This window comes from Lactuca serriola, chromosome 2 (assembly GCF_051521515.1).
Source record: "Lactuca serriola cultivar US96UC23 chromosome 2, Lser_US96UC23_V15, whole genome shotgun sequence".
Taxonomy (NCBI): Eukaryota; Viridiplantae; Streptophyta; class Magnoliopsida; order Asterales; family Asteraceae; genus Lactuca; species Lactuca serriola.
In genome coordinates, this window is record NC_136409.1 from 115,865,486 (window position 1) to 115,881,445 (window position 15,960).

Consider the following 15,960-nt stretch of genomic DNA (forward strand, 5'->3'; position numbering starts at 1 on the left):
CATTTTCATTAAATTTTCATAAAAACATCAATGTTTTAAGACTCCAATCCATATCATACAAAAATCCCAAGATCACATATTATAAAATCCCATGCGTGTGTACAGATCAAGTCGGCGCCTTCCCACGGTCATCACTAGTACCTGAAACAGACAACACTAACACTGTAAGCACAAAGCTTAGTGAGTTCCCCAAAATACCACGCATAACACATATTAGCCACTCGAGGCTATAACTCTGTGGGTATGTGGACCCTACTCTGTGAACCCTCTGGTTCTAACTCTGTGAACCTTCCGGTTCCAACTCTATAAACCTTCCGGTTCCAACTCTATAAACATGCACATCATAAATCACATAGAAATAATGCAGTACAACACATAACATACATATAGCATACAAATACTCTGTCACATAACTCTGATTACCTACTCAAGGTAAAGTATAGTGAGAAGACTCACCTCGCGTATCTCGATAGCTCGCAAATCCCTGAAATCACAAGTGCTCGATCTCCCGAGCTAAAATCCTCCTATAACACAATACATCTCTAATTAACACTTTCCCAACTAAGGTTGACTAACCCTATCAAGTCAACGCTGGTCAACTCCGGTCAATGGTCAACGATCAACTCAACTCGCCGAGTCTGGCGTGGACTCGCCGAGTCTCTACGGGGACCCGATTCCTCTGAGTCCCTTCCAACTCACCGAGTCACTCCCCCGACTCGGTTACTCAAACCCTGGTTCGAAATCATAGAACAACCCGCACCAACTCGTTGAGTCTGGAAATGGACTCGACGAGTGCATTCCATGCACAACCCCAAACGACCTTCTGAGGTCAGATCTGCTTCACTCACTCATAGATCCAGTCCTTCCAAGCTTATTCATCACGTAAAATTCATGTCTTGGCGCTCATAACACACCCAATGACTCATAAATGGTGTTTTGACCTCAAGCACAAAGACCCCAATCCAAAACCTCCATGGATTCATAAAAAGCTTGGACAAAGGGACACTCTGGACCTCCAAGGGTCCAGATCCAGAACCTAACTCGCTTAAGGGACTAAGGAAGCAGTAGATCTAACCACAAAAGGGCTCACTAAGCCCTAAATCAACATGAACATCAACATAACAGAGAATGGTTCGAAAATAGTACCTCAAACGTGATGTTCTGGCCCTCAAATCTTCAGGAAGTTGATCCTCTTGTTTCCCCCTTGGCTATTGCTTCCTTTCCCTTGCTAGATAACACCTCCAAGGTCAATAATGGCTCCTTAACTTACTCCAAACGCTCAAGCTCACTAGGGTTTCACTTTGGGGACTGGTGAGCACAAATGACGGCCATAAGGCCCTTTAAATAGACCCCAAGCCCGAGAAATTAGGGTTTCATTAAACAACGCAGACTCGCCGAGTCCATTCCTTGGACTCGCCGAGTCCAGGTGCGAACCCGCGTCCAAATCCGCGATCATACTCGGCGAGTCTAGGCTCCAACTCGCCGAGTCTCTTCTTAATTAACAAATATAAATAAATGAATAATACCTGGGAATCCGGGCTGTTACACATACTCCATAAGATCTGTGACTTTAAGCCTTTGCATGGCTGATAAAGTCACAAACACCAAAAGTCTCACTCTCTATTCTAAAAAGGCTCATATCTCATGCATGGCTTGGTTTAAACGTCCAACTCTCGATTTTTATGACTCTACACCACTAAAAACACTTAAAGGAGATAATAATAAACTCTAGAGCTCAATATCTCATAAAGCAACCAACTTTGGGACCAAAACTTTGGGCTGTTACACCCAAAGTTGGTTGCTTTATGAGATATTGAGCTCTAGAGTTTATTATTATCTCCTTTAAGTGTTTTTAGTCATGTAGAGTCATAAAAATCGAGAGTTGGACGTTTAAACCAAGCCATGCATGAGATATGAGCCTTTTTAGAATAGAGAGTGAGACTTTTGGTGTTTGTGACTTTATCAGCCATGCAAAGGCTTAAAGTCACAGATTTTATGGAGTTTGTGTAATAGCCCGGATTCCCAGGTATTATTCATTTATTTATTTTTGTTAATTAAGAAGAGACTCGACGAGTTGGAGCCTAGACTCGCCGAGTATGATCGCGGATTTGGATGCGGGTTCGCACCTGGACTCGGCGAGTCCAAGGAATGGACTCGACGAGTCTGTGCTGTTTAATGAAACCCTAATTTCTCGGGTTTGGGGCCTAATTAAAGGGCCTTATGGCCATCATTTGTGCTCACCAGTCACCAGAGTGAAACCCTAGTGAGCTTGAGCATTTGGAGTAAGTTAAGGAGCCATTATTAACCTTGGAGGTGTTATCTAGCAAGGGAAAGGAAGCAATAGCCAAGGGGGAAACAAGAGGATCAACTTCCTGAAGATTTGAGGGCCAAAACATCACGTTTGAGGTACTATTTTCAAACCATTCTCTGTTATGTTGATGTTCATGTTGATTTAGGGCTTATTGAGCCCTTTTGTGGCTAGATCTAGTGCTTCCTTAGTCCCTTAAGTGAGTTAGGTTCTGGATCTGGACCCTTGGAGGTCCAGAGTGTCCCTTTGTCCAAGCTTTTTATGAATCCATGGAGGTTTTGGATTGGGGTCTTTGTGCTTGAGGTCAAAACACCATTTGTGAGTCATTGGGTGTGTTATGACCGCCAAGACATGAACTTTACGTGATGAATAAGCTTGGAAGGACTGGATCTATGAGTGAGTGAAGCAGATCTGACCTCAGAAGGTCGTTTGGGGTTGTGCATGGAATGCACTCGCCGAGTCCATTTCCAGACTCGACGAGTTGGTGCGGGTTGTTCTGTGATTTCGAACCAGGGTTTGAGTAACCGAGTCGGGGGAGTGACTCGGTGAGTCGGAAGGGACTCAGAGGAATCGGGTCCCCGTAGAGACTCGGCGAGTCCACGCCAGACTCGACGAGTTGAGTTGACCGTTGACCGTTGACTGGAGTTGACCAGCGTTGACTTGATAGGGTTAGTCAAACTTAGTTGGGAAAGTGTTAATTAGAGATGTATTGTGTTATAGGAGGACTTTAGCTCGGGAGATCAAGCACTAGTGATTTCAGGGATTTGCGAGCTATCGAGATACGCGAGGTGAGTCTTCTCACTATACTTTACCTTGAGTAGGTAATCAGAGTTATGTGACAGAGTATTTGTATGCTATATGTATGTTATGTGTTGTACTGCATTATTTCTATGTGATTTATGCTGTGCATGTTTATAGAGTTGGAACTGGAAGGTTCACAGAGTTAGAACCAGAGGGTTCACAGAGTAGGGTCCACGGACCCACAGAGTTATAGCCTCGAGTGGCTAATATGTGTTATGCGTGGTATTTTGGGGAACTCACTAAGCTTTGTGCTTACAGTGTTAGTGTTGTTTGTTTCAGGTAATAGTGATGACCGTGGGAAGGCGCCGACTTGATCTGTACACACGCATGGGATTTTATGATATGTGATCTTGGGATTTTTGTATGATATGGATTGGAGTCTTAAAACATTGATGTTTTATGAAAATTTAAGGAAAATGATTTTATTTTATGCGAAAAATTATTTTGGAATTTACGGTGTTACATTATGTCTGTGTGTTTAGTTTTGGATTAAAGTATTGTAATTGTAACCGGAAAGAAAAATAATGAAAAGAAACTAAAAACCACCACCGTAGGGTAGTGGCTGCCGCCTCCTGCCGCCACGGGCCGCCGTGTCAGGTGGTTGTGTGCTTAGTTGTGTTGGGATTGCTAGTTTAGGGATGTTTGGACAAGGGACTAAAACCCTAATGGGCCTTTAAACCCTAATGGGCCCAATGAGGCTTAATGGACATAAAAGCCCAAACATGTGATCAATGGGCTTAAGGAAGCCCTAATGGGTCTAATGGACCCTAATTGACCCAAAGAGAGCCTAATGGGCCCAATAAGGCCCAAAGTGACCTAAAAGTCGAACCAAGGCACTAATGGGCTAGTATTGGGTTGGAAAACCCTAAGGGCATTAAACCTTAATTGTGGGAATTGTTTGGGACACACTCGAGAATTATTTAATTACTTGAGATATTAAATAATAATCATTGTCAAAGATTAATCTAAGAGATATTGGACTTAATGGATTAAGTCCTTAGAGGATTGAGTCCTTAATGGGTTAAGTAGGAAACTAAACCCCAATCATCACTTTATGTGAAACCCTAATTTCATTTGGGTGTATTGTTGGGCCTCTCTATTGTACCTTGATGATTAGGTTATTAATGGGTCATCCAAAGTCAAGCAATTGGACTAGAATAATTTAATGGGCCTAGGGTAAGGCTCATGTAAGGGGTTTGGGCACAATTTGGAAAATCGGGCCATAGATGGGCCATAGTTTGGGCCTTAATGATTAAATGATGTTGGGCCTTAGAATGAGACCATGAATAGGCCTAGGCCCAATTTGGATAATTGGGCCATGTGTTGGGCTTTGATTCCAATTTGACTTGGGGTCTATGGATTGGGCCTTGGGCTTGAATAAGCCAAGCTAGGGGTAATGTGATAATTACACAAAGAACGTACTTATGATTATGTAGTGGAGCTCAATTATTAATTGGGTGTTATTTTAGTGTTGACAGTTCGGGAATCTGTCAGCTAGCAGCTGGGGTTGAGTCTGCAGGACTTCAATAGTATGGGATTGTTTCTACGAGACTTCAACAATGTGAGGTGAGTTTCCTTCTAGTAGGAACGGGTCTAAGGCACCAAGGCTAGCCCGTATAGATGATACGTTAGTATTGGAGTGTGGGCAGAGCCCGTATCTCATAGTTGAGTTTGATTATGATATATGCTTGTATGATAGAATTGTTTATACTCGTTGTCTGTGTGATACTTGTATGCTATGGTTTATTAGCTGAGTGTGGGAGAGGCCCGTATCTCAGAGACAGTGGAGTGTAGGTGAGGCCCGTATCTCCCAGATAGTGGAGTGTGGGTGAGGCCTGTATCTCCCAGCTAGCGGAGTATGGGCGAGGCTCGTATCTCCATGAGTGGGCGAGGCCTGTATCTCCTAGCTGTTCATTATATGTGTATGGTGTGTGGTATTATGGGGGAACTGACTAAGCTTCGTGCTTACGGTTTGCAGTTTTGGTTTCAGGTACTCGTTTTCAAAGGAAAGGAGCCGGCTTGATCGCAGCGCATCACACTATGTTTTCCGCACATGAGATCTTTGGGATTACACTCTGATATGGTTTTATGATAATATGTTTTGATTATTGGCACTTTGGTTTTGATGTGAGATATTAAAATGAATGTTTTTATACTGATGGTTTTATATAATAACTTAATTAAAACGAAATTTTCGGCCTTGAATTTTGGGATGTTACACTTTGAGCTTTATACCTCTAACTGAAGCTCCAACCATAGATAAGCTCAGATCCAAAGATTGGACTCCCACTCCTTCCTCTTCAAAGCTCCTTCATCACTCCAAAGAAACCACAAGAACAATTAATAGCTCAAAAATGGACACACAAGCTCAAGGGACGAGAAATTAGGGTTTGAGAGGGTTGATGTCTAGGAATGGTGGCCAGAAATGAGGCCATCATGTCCTTTAATTAGGGACACACCCTAATTTAGGGTTTTCACTCTGGGCCTAGTACGCCCAGTGTACTAGGTGGTGCCCGTGTCAAAAACACGCACATGAGTACGGTGAGCGTACACATGCGTACCACCCACATACTTATTTACCACCTTTTCTCACATAAGGGCCAAACTTGACAATTACCAAAAGAACAAGGGTTCATAAGGTATACCTGATCTTGGGATGTTACAATTATTATTATTACTATTACTATTATTATTATTATTATTATTATGATTATTATTATTATTATTATTTTAAAGAAATAATTTGATTAGATGTGTCTTTAATAGTCTTAATGAACAAATAACATAAAGATAATCCAAGTGAAAAAACTAATATATGAATAGTTTGAACGGAAAAATAACACAAAGATAGTAGTGGATACACGTGACACCTAATTTAAAGTGTTATGTATAATGAATATAGGAGCAAGCTCCCCCATCTTTCCAACATTTATGAATGTACAACCTATTATCTAAGAAGTAGAAAAAATGATTGTTTATGGGATTACATGTATTTGTTAGAAAGGAGCATTATTTGGGATCTTTTAACACCGGATTCAAGGTATTTTCATTTTTGACCATTGGTATGTAAATACTTTGTAGATTTCGTCCCTTGGGGGTAGTTTTGCCTTTTTCAGAAAACTTGTAGTACGCGGGGGATACTCCTCGTATGCGGGGCATACGCATATAGGGGACAAACGCTAAAATTCAGGGTTTGGCCCTACTTAAAAAATATTATGAACCTTGGTCCTCTCATTCTTTAGCCTCCAAAGCCCTTTGAGTCACATTTCGAAACCATAGCCCCTTGTGAAGAGATTTGACCCTCTTATGTGTGTTTTGGTGTGTGTTGGTGAGATTTTAAGAAGAAGAACTTGGAAGAAGGACCCTTAATCAAAAGAGAGCATGTAGATCTAGATTTATCTCATCTTTTCCTGCTTCATTATGGTATAAATCTTGGAACTTGTTCCTTGTTTGCTTAGATCTAGTCTTTATGAAGTTTTCGTCCCATTTTGGTCATATGATTAGATCTAGTGGATTTCTTCCACTCCAGAAGTTAGGAGTTGTTTCTCTTGATTATTCTGAGGTCCTTAGTCCATAAAGTTAGCATCTTGATGGTTGTGGTCAACCATGCATGTGTTTAGGTCATTATGGTGAAAGTAGAATGCTAAAAGTGAGGTTTGGATCCTTTTGAGCCATGCAAAGGCTCCAACTTCATGACTTTATGGACTAAGACGTTAGTCTAGAATTGGATCTGAAGTTTGAGCTTTTGGTTGCAACTATTAAGCACTTAATTGAAAAGTTCTTAATGGGCACATATGTTGGGCATACATATGTGTATGTTGCGTGTACCCTCCCAAGTCCCCGATCATGACCCGTTTGGTAGTACACTGGGCGTACCCATCTCGTACGCAGCGCGTACTAGGAATCGTTGTAGAACGTTGGGCGTACTTAGTTGTCGTTTACTTTCTCGGTTTGGGTCACTTTTAGGCTAAAAGAGTTATGGGCCCCATTGGACCACTAGCCTTCTGATTTTTTTGGCCATTTCTAAGCCTTGGGCCTTATTGAAATTAGGCCCATGATGGGTTTTGGGCCCAATTAGGAAGTTGGACCTTATTGGGCATTCTGGTGCTATTGGATTGGGCCTTGGAATTTGTGCCAAGTTAGGAAGGGGTAAAATGGTCTTTTACCCTGAGTGTTGGATAGTTGGACTAGGATCCCAGTTATGAGTTGTAACCTAATTATTAATTGGATATTATTTAATGGTGTTAGTGCGTAGATTTTTTCGGATCAGCAGTCTGAGTCTTTATCTAAGAGATTTTGCAGTTTGAGGTAAGCTTTCTTACTGTGCTCGGCGGGTCGAAGTCACCAATGTCGGCCGATGGTTTATTATGATTAGGATGCTAGTTGTCTGTATGTCTCTTGCATATACGGAGTTGATATGTATACCGGGCGGGGCCTGATGAGTATATTGTATGTTATTTATCCTTGTGATTTTTGCATGTGTTTATATGTTTATATGTATACCGGGCGGGGCCTAATGAATGTGATGAGGTGGGGCCCATCTCATATTTCTGACAAATCTGTTTCAAGCGGGCCTCGGTGTCGGGCGTGACCCGATGTTGGCGAGACCCGTTATATGTTTGATATGTATGGTATGTGGTATTTTGGGGAACTCAGTAACCTTCGTGCTTACGATTTTCAGCTTATCTTTCAGGTACTTCCGGATCCAAGGGGAAGAGCTCGGGGTGATCGCATCGCACACATCACGTTGCTTCGCATTTTACTTTACTCTGATGTATTTGTATATTTTGGTCATACTTGATTCTATTATGTTTTTATGAACATGTTTTGAAAGATGGTTTTTATTATTCTAAAAAATTAAATCTTTGACCTTAGTATTTGAGACGTTACATATCTATTTTATTAACATGCTTTATTAATTTGGTAGAATTGAATCATTTTGAGAATAATATTTTTATTAAAATCTCATTTCACAACATCATGAAATACCGTAAATCGAAAGACACTGTAAATGAAAGGAAAGATACTAAGGGCACATTTAATACGGAGAAAGAGAATTACAACAAAGAATGAAAATGCAGAGAAAGAATTAAGCTGGGGAAATGGAATTAATTCCACGTTTGGTACAATAGATAATTTCCCATAGAAATGTTCCTAAGAATCCTTTTGCTTGATTGGTTGCATTAAACAATGAAACAATAATTTTTTTATAACAATTAGAAGGAGGCCATGCTTCACGTGGCTTCTGATGTTTCTTTAATTTTTGGTTCCACTGTGTTTCTTATGTTATTTTCATTACAATTTAAAATAGATTTGCAATAGAGAGTTCCATTACATAGATAGTTGATCGAGACAACAAAACAGGTTCTATTACATACTTGACCCATAAAAGGCGCCCTTTACTAAGGAAAAAAAAGCACATAACAACCTTTTGATTGTAAATACCCAAGTATACTTCATAGCATTTATGATCCAAATGAGAAATTTAGAAATATAGAAATTGAATTTCTGCCAATTATGCATTTGACTAAAATACTCGTGCATCATAACCTGCAAAATCAAAACCCAAAAGTGTATTGTTATTTCTATCATTTCAGGTATGGTAACATGTGTTATGTTACACTTATTACATTCACATATTAATATATCAAATTATCAATACAAATGTGAGACTACAAACATTGAGCTTGCTATGAAGAACTTGATAAATACTAAGAAAATCAAGCAAGGTAATCTTTCAATCTATGTAGGGTATAAACAATTAAAAAATACTAATGGTGTAGGCAGGATAAAAAGATCTCACGTAACAATTAAAAAAAGTTTCTCATTAAATATTAGATAATTAACATGTGGAATTTAATAAACTTTTGAACTGTGTGATGACTTAACAATATGTATACTTTCCCTTCGCCTTTGCTTTCATTCTAACATCAAATGACAGAAGAAGTGGATCATCATGTGTTGAAAGTGAGTCTTGCTGTTGCGTCTTCTCTGTTAAACAATTTTCTACTTCTCATTATTCATTTAACACCTAGAGAGGGTAAATAAATCAGAAATTTAAAATAATAATAATAATATATTTATGTATATGTTATAGACATGGTGGTATTTTACGATTATAAACTTTCGTTTCTGAACTTCATCTTCTTTAGTAAGCTGAAATCACAAAAAAGAAGTTAAGAATACGATCTTCCCAGGACGAGCCAGCAAAAAAAGGCCAAATACCCAGGACCAGCTAGAAAAAAAAATGGCCCTTAGACCCAGGGACGGAACACGAGCAATAGAAATAGGGGGCCAAAACATAGAAGTACCCAAATTGTTTTCAAATGAGAGCAAACTCTAAACAATAAGCTTATCCTATATGATTAACATTTTAGAAACATAGAAGTACCCAAATTGTTTTCAATGAGAGCAAACTCTAAACGATAAGCTTCTCCTGTATGATTGACAATTTAGTAGTATGTGATACCAATTTGTTTGTTTTAAGATTGATATTCTAAAAGCAAACTTATATATTGTTCATACAATTTCTAATCTTAAATATTAATACAAATGTAAATATAAAAACAATCATGTACCTATATTACAGTTAAATAAACCATTACGTACTTGATAGAAGTGTTCATTGGAAAACTAATTAAATTAAACATAAGAATAACACTCAAACTTATAATTGAGAACACTAGACCCTTTAGAAAGAAAAAGAGAACAAACACCAACGTATATACCTAAAAATCAATCAAGGCATCAATATAGACAGTTGGAGCACATTCGATACAAATAGAGTTCAGTAACAAAAAAAAAAGTCATGAGTAATTGATTAAACACAAAACAAATTAGACAGACAAACCCAAAAGAACAAAACAAATTAAAAAAGCATTACCTTTGTCAAGGTCGTCCTAAAAGACAATAACTCAGAAAGACAACGACACATTTGAAATAGATGCAAACAAAGATTGGCGACTAGGAAGACGGCCAGTGTGCAAACGGTGGGATAGATCCATGAAGACGAGCGGCATGGTGAGAACCAAGAGAGGATGACTTCAATGGTAAAGATTCAATTTGAAGCGGATGATTATGGTAGCGAGTTCTCAGGAACAGTTATAGATACATAATCTTATCTTCTTCCATTTGATTTGTTTCCTTTTATTTTGTTATGATCATTGATTACATTCCTTAGACTTACCTCTTGATATGTGTTTCACAAATCCCGGGAGGCAAGTAGCAGTATTTATCTTTAAATAACAAAGTAATGAATATACTTAGAAAAAAATTAGGCCCCTAAAAAAATGGGCCCTGGACACATGCCCACCTTGCCCTCCCTAAGACTCCACAAACACAGTTCAATTTCAGTTAATGTAGGATACACATTAAAAAGACGAAATTGACACTAACCAATGAATATAAGAAAGAAACTCAAATTTCCAAGTGTATAACAGATAGTTGGATTCAAAATAATTAAAAAACTAATAATTACTGAATCTAACATTAAATTGAAGGTTGGAAGCTTATTCTTACCTTCACCGTCTTCCCCATAAGGGTTTAGTAAGAATATTCACCTAAGCATTAAGGTTAGGTTTATGATCAACCATGTTGTTAATGTTGTTGATAGGCGTTTTTCTGTTGAATGCCCACAAGGGAAGAAGCTGACAGTGTTTAGTTGAAAATGACAGAAAGTAAGAATCGGCGGAAATGTATACCATAGAGAACCCCAAAGTCGAGATCTTGTGTATAAAAGGAAATGTATATGCTTACTTTTAATTCGATTTCAACTAAACAATGGGATTCATGAAATTCAACTTAGACCATTAGGTGTGGGCAACAAGATGCAACATCAAGTTGTGTCATCTCGCATGCCACATAAGCAAATGGTGTTATAACACAAAGTGAGGAAATGGGAAACAAGATATAACACCAACTTTTTGAGAATAAATATGTTTTATTTATTTTTTTGTTTTTTGTTTTGAGTGTTGACAAATGCTAAAAAGGGGGCAATGTTCGCATTTTTACTCGTTGCTTTAGGTTGTAACGGCAACAAGAAGACCCATGACAAGAAGCAACTAGATGATCTGTTTAACTTTTCACGATTTATAGATGTCCAGTGGAGCTTCGATAGTTCCATGCGGCCGAACGTTGGACGTTTTCTGGAACTTCAAAGTTAACATCGACATCGAGAGTGTGACTTAATAAAGTAGACTAATTCTATATTCAAATCGATATCGAGCTTTGAAATCGTTCGCCTTCCACAACGACTACTGTTGTTCTTTGTCTTTTTCGTCGTGAAGGTCATAAGGGTGACGACGCACTGTGATTTGAGCGTCGAGGGTTTCCAGCAAGGAAGAAGTTTGGTGGAGCGGGAGTTGGAGGAGACTCAATTTGGGAGAGGATAAAGTGATCGGAGGTGGAAGGATCGGGAGGTAAGAACTTGATTGGATGTTAAGGAGGCAGGAGCCAAAATAACCAATCCCACAAACATCTGTGGCAAAAATCTAAACCCTACAAAGATAATTGTTCCTAATAATTGTTCCTAAGGTTTTCCGATATATATATATATATATATATATATATATATATATATATATATATATATATTGCAACGTCCCAAAAATAATGACATAAAGTTTTTGTATTTAAATTAATAAATCGTTAATACATACGATCTCCATAAAACCAAGGTAATCAAGATTTAAAAAACATCATTAAATCAGAGTAATTCACAGAATACGGAAGCATGTGGTGTATGCTCTACAATCATCCCGAGCCCTTCCATTTGAAAATCGGAGTACTTGAAATATAAACTGAACATCATAAGCACAAAGCTTGGTGAGTTCCCCAAGATACCTCATACCACACATACATAAATCACATACTGGGCCCCGCCTTTCATCGAGCCTCGCTCGGTCTCGAGTCCCACTCGACCTCTGGCCCCGCTCGGCGTCAGGCCCCTCCCTGCATCGAACCCCGCTCAGATTACAAATTTGTCACTCACAAGGCCCCGCCTGACATTGGGCCTCACCCGATACAATCATAATCGTATAACAATATAATCATATAAACATATACCCTTACTAACACATGCAATAATCACAAAGACTATAGCATACCATACCATCATCGAGTCCCGCCTAACATCGGGCTTTTCCCGGTAAGCATAAAAACAAATACTAATAACTAGCATACAATATACTCATCAGGCCCGTCTAGCATCGGACCTTGCCCGGTAAGCATACCATCTTATAACGTATGCAAGAGTTACGAAGACATCTAGCACTCTAACATAAAAACTATGGGTCTTCATTGGTTCCTTCGTCCCATTAAATACAGTGAGAAAACTCACCTCGCACTGTCGAATCACACAGACGATCCTTGGCTGCTGGTTGACAAATTCCTCGAACTGTCAATATCAAAACAACACCCAATTAACAATTAGGTTCCAAACCATAACCATAAATCCAGACTCATGGTAAAAAGACCATTTTACCCCTAACCTAGATTGGTCGAAGACCAAGGCCCAAACTCACATCCTGAAAGGCCCAAAAACCAAATAACCAACCAAGGCCCAAATATGGCCCAATTTTCCAAATTGGGACCAAATCCCTCACATGGGCGTTAACCTAAGGCCCAACCAATTTTCTTAGTGCAAAACACTTGTACTCAGATGGCCAATTAAGAACTCAAACACCCAAGCCCCAAAAGGAAGCCCAACACGAAGCCCAAAATCCAAAACCCTCCTGACTGAGTACGCGAGGCTTACTCAGCTTTACTGTAACATCCTGTTTCAGATTGTTTGTGATTCAATACTCGTGGGTCCTAATCGGAATATGAGAAGGTTTCAAGATTTTGAAGGAGAAATGTTTAGGCCTTCTTGTATATGGATAAGGTGTACTGTGTGAGAAAAGGGTTTGGGTTGTGCTTTAGGTCCCAAGGGTATCGGCAGGTGTTGGTTTGGTCCTTTCATAAACCTTGGATATGGGCTCAAGCGGGCTCTAGGATATATAAAGGTGATAGAACTGTAGAGCTTCTCGTTACATTTTCGTGGATATAAAGTTCATCGAAAACGGACATCAGGTAAGGAAGATATGACACTTAGAAGTTTTTGACATAAATGGTCTCTTAAGGAGAAAAGTTTGCATGGAAAGCCATGCATGAGAATTTGAAAGCGCGTGGGTACGCCCATCGTAGGGATGGGTTACACCCAACATATAAGGGAAATGGTCGTGGGTGCTCCTTGGCGTACGCCCAACATACAAGAGGTACGCCCAGGGTACGTCCAGAGTTCAAAAACCCTAAAATTAGGGTGTGCCACTATTTATAGAACATTAAAGAGCAAACCCTAGCCTCCATGTTTGTTCCCTAACCTCAAAGAAACCCTGGAACATCTCATATCTTCATCCTTGAGTGTTTTGGTCTTCAAGAGGGTTATTTTGGTGATGTAACCTTGGGTTTTTCAAAAGAAGAAGTTGGAAAGAAAGAACTTGGGAGCTTGGAGCTCATAAATCTGGAATACCGTCATCATTTGGAGCTCTTATGAGGTATAAAGTTCATAACTTTACTTATGAATGCATAGATCTTGTAAAGTGGTGTTTTGGAGTTGTTTTGGTCACAAGTTTGGACCTTTATGTTGGAATCTCGGTTTTAGGCTTAGGGTTGCCACCCTCAGAACTAAAAGGACCCCTTGTGCAGTAAAGTTGCCATCTTGATGCCCCATTTGTATTCATGCATGATGTCTAGCCCTTGATATGAAAGTATGTTGTTACCTTTTGAGTTTGAGCTTATTTGGTGGATTGCAAGTCACCAAGATTATGACTTTAAGGATGAAGAGGATAATAAGATCTTGGATCTGAATTTGTAGCCTCTGGGATGAAGTAATAAGAACTTAATGGAAAAAGGGCTTAACAGGAAGGTTACGCTGAGCGTACGTGCAGGTACGCCTAGCGTACTCGCCATCGAGTCGTTACGCTTAGCATACATAGGTGTACGCCCCACCTAACTCGTCTGTATTGGGTGAAGGATATATTTGGGATTGGGGTGAGGCCCATTGGAGGGAGTGGACCCAGTTTAGAAAAGTGGGCCTTTAGTGGGCTTGTGGAGTTTATTTTGTTGGGTCTTCCATTTAGATTGAGAATTAGGCCTTGGTGGGCCCAATGGGTTTTAGGTCAATTTTAGGCTGGTCCGTGGGCTATCTTTAGACCTAAAGAGTGGGAGTTGGGCTTAGTTTCTAATTGAGGTAATTGTGGGCTTGGCACTGAGTTAGTGGCCGGTGCGTAGCAACAACGTTTATAGGGGTGGTTCATCATCCGAGGTGAGTCTTCCCATTATACTTTACCTAGAGTGGTAATTACAGTTATGTGACAGAGTATTTTGTATCTATTTTATATGATGTGATTTCTATGTGATTTGTGCTATGTATGATTCATAGTTCACAGAGTTAGGACTGCAAGGTCCACAGAGTTAGGACCAGAGGGTCCGTAGAGTTATGGGACTGGAGGGTCCCACTGAGACACATTGACTAGAGGGTCAACAGATTTATAACCTCGAGTGGCTAATATGTGTTGTGTGTGGTATTTTGGGGAACTCACTAAGCTTCGTGCTTATTGTGTTATGTGTTATGTGTTTTAGGTTTCTATCAGGATCGCGGGAAGGCGGCGGCTCGATTGTACACACACACACACACACACACACGAGGAAAGAGTCATGAACGAGGATCCTAGATATGGACAATTGTTTTTGAAAAATATTTCGGAAAATGTTATGAAATCGACACTTGTGATTTTGAAAATTAATTATGTGATATCGAGTTTTAAAATTTAAAAATTTTGTTTGTAAATTTACGGTGTTACAAGTTGGTATCAGAGCTTGGTTTGAGGGATTTGGATACACCTTCGGGTATGTCTGGACTCAAACTAAGGATTTGAGAAAAGTTTTCAAAAGGAACGATTTTTTTTCTAAAAATAAGTAAGAGAATTTTAAGTGAAAGAGGAAACGAGCAGTGTGTACAATCAGCCAGCGCCCGAACGGTGATTTCCCAAAATACCCTTACTTATGTTTTATAGGATATTATGAGATATTATGCATGCTAGAGTAGTCTAGGTATTCATTTTTAGGACTAGAGTGGCCTAAATTGTGATGCCTTAGCCTAGGAGTTGGTGCTATCTGTGATGCGCTTTCGAGTATGTACTGAGTGAGAGTATCCAGCAGGAATACTTTAGAAAGGGATTTGAGTATAGGAGTAATCTTGGAGAGATACCTAGATGAGCATTTATGGAGCCTATCGAGAGAGTAGTTAGATACCCGCGAGGGGTAGAGTTGTAGAGTTCGGTGATATCTTTTGAGTAGGAGTAGAGCAAGTGGAGTTATCACCTAGAGTGGGATTTACGTGTTTATTCGATGCGCGAATGCTGCATGCTTCGTGCTTTGTGGAATTCCCGATGATGGGAGCCAACTACTAAGTGAATGTGACGATATTCAGGAGGTAGATGACTGACATCATAAGGAGTTTCTCAGCAGCTGTTGGAGGAGAAGTGTGAGAACCTAGGAAGATCCTAGGAAGTGGCCTTAGTCAGATGAGTACGCTATCATAGTAGAGCATTTCGCTGGGGAGCGAGCACGTGTGTTGGGATTGGTGATTGAGGAGGTTGAGCAGCTACTTAGCGAATCTGGGATGGTCCGTGTAGAGAGTATGGGTAGATGTGGCAAGTAGTATGGGCCTGTACTATTGAAAGCAGAGGTCCCATACTCGATGCAGGGAGTATTCTGGAGGATTTATGTAGCAGATCAAGAGTTGACATCATGGTTCGAGTCCCATGATTTGTAGCAGATCGAGAGGTGATGTCATGGTTTGAGTACCATGA

At 39.8% G+C, this 15,960-nt stretch overlaps 1 long non-coding RNA gene across 1 annotated transcript; it reads right to left on the reverse strand.

The window, feature by feature from the left end:
- Positions 1–8,463: 8,463 nt before the first annotated feature.
- Positions 8,464–10,242, reverse strand: LOC145090415 (uncharacterized). Its single transcript, XR_013701553.1, has 3 exons — positions 9,993–10,242; positions 9,224–9,265; positions 8,464–9,140 (listed from the first exon to the last, which is right to left on the reverse strand). It is a non-coding gene; the product is annotated as an uncharacterized LOC145090415 (long non-coding RNA).
- Between the last annotated feature and the right edge of the window lie 5,718 nt (positions 10,243–15,960).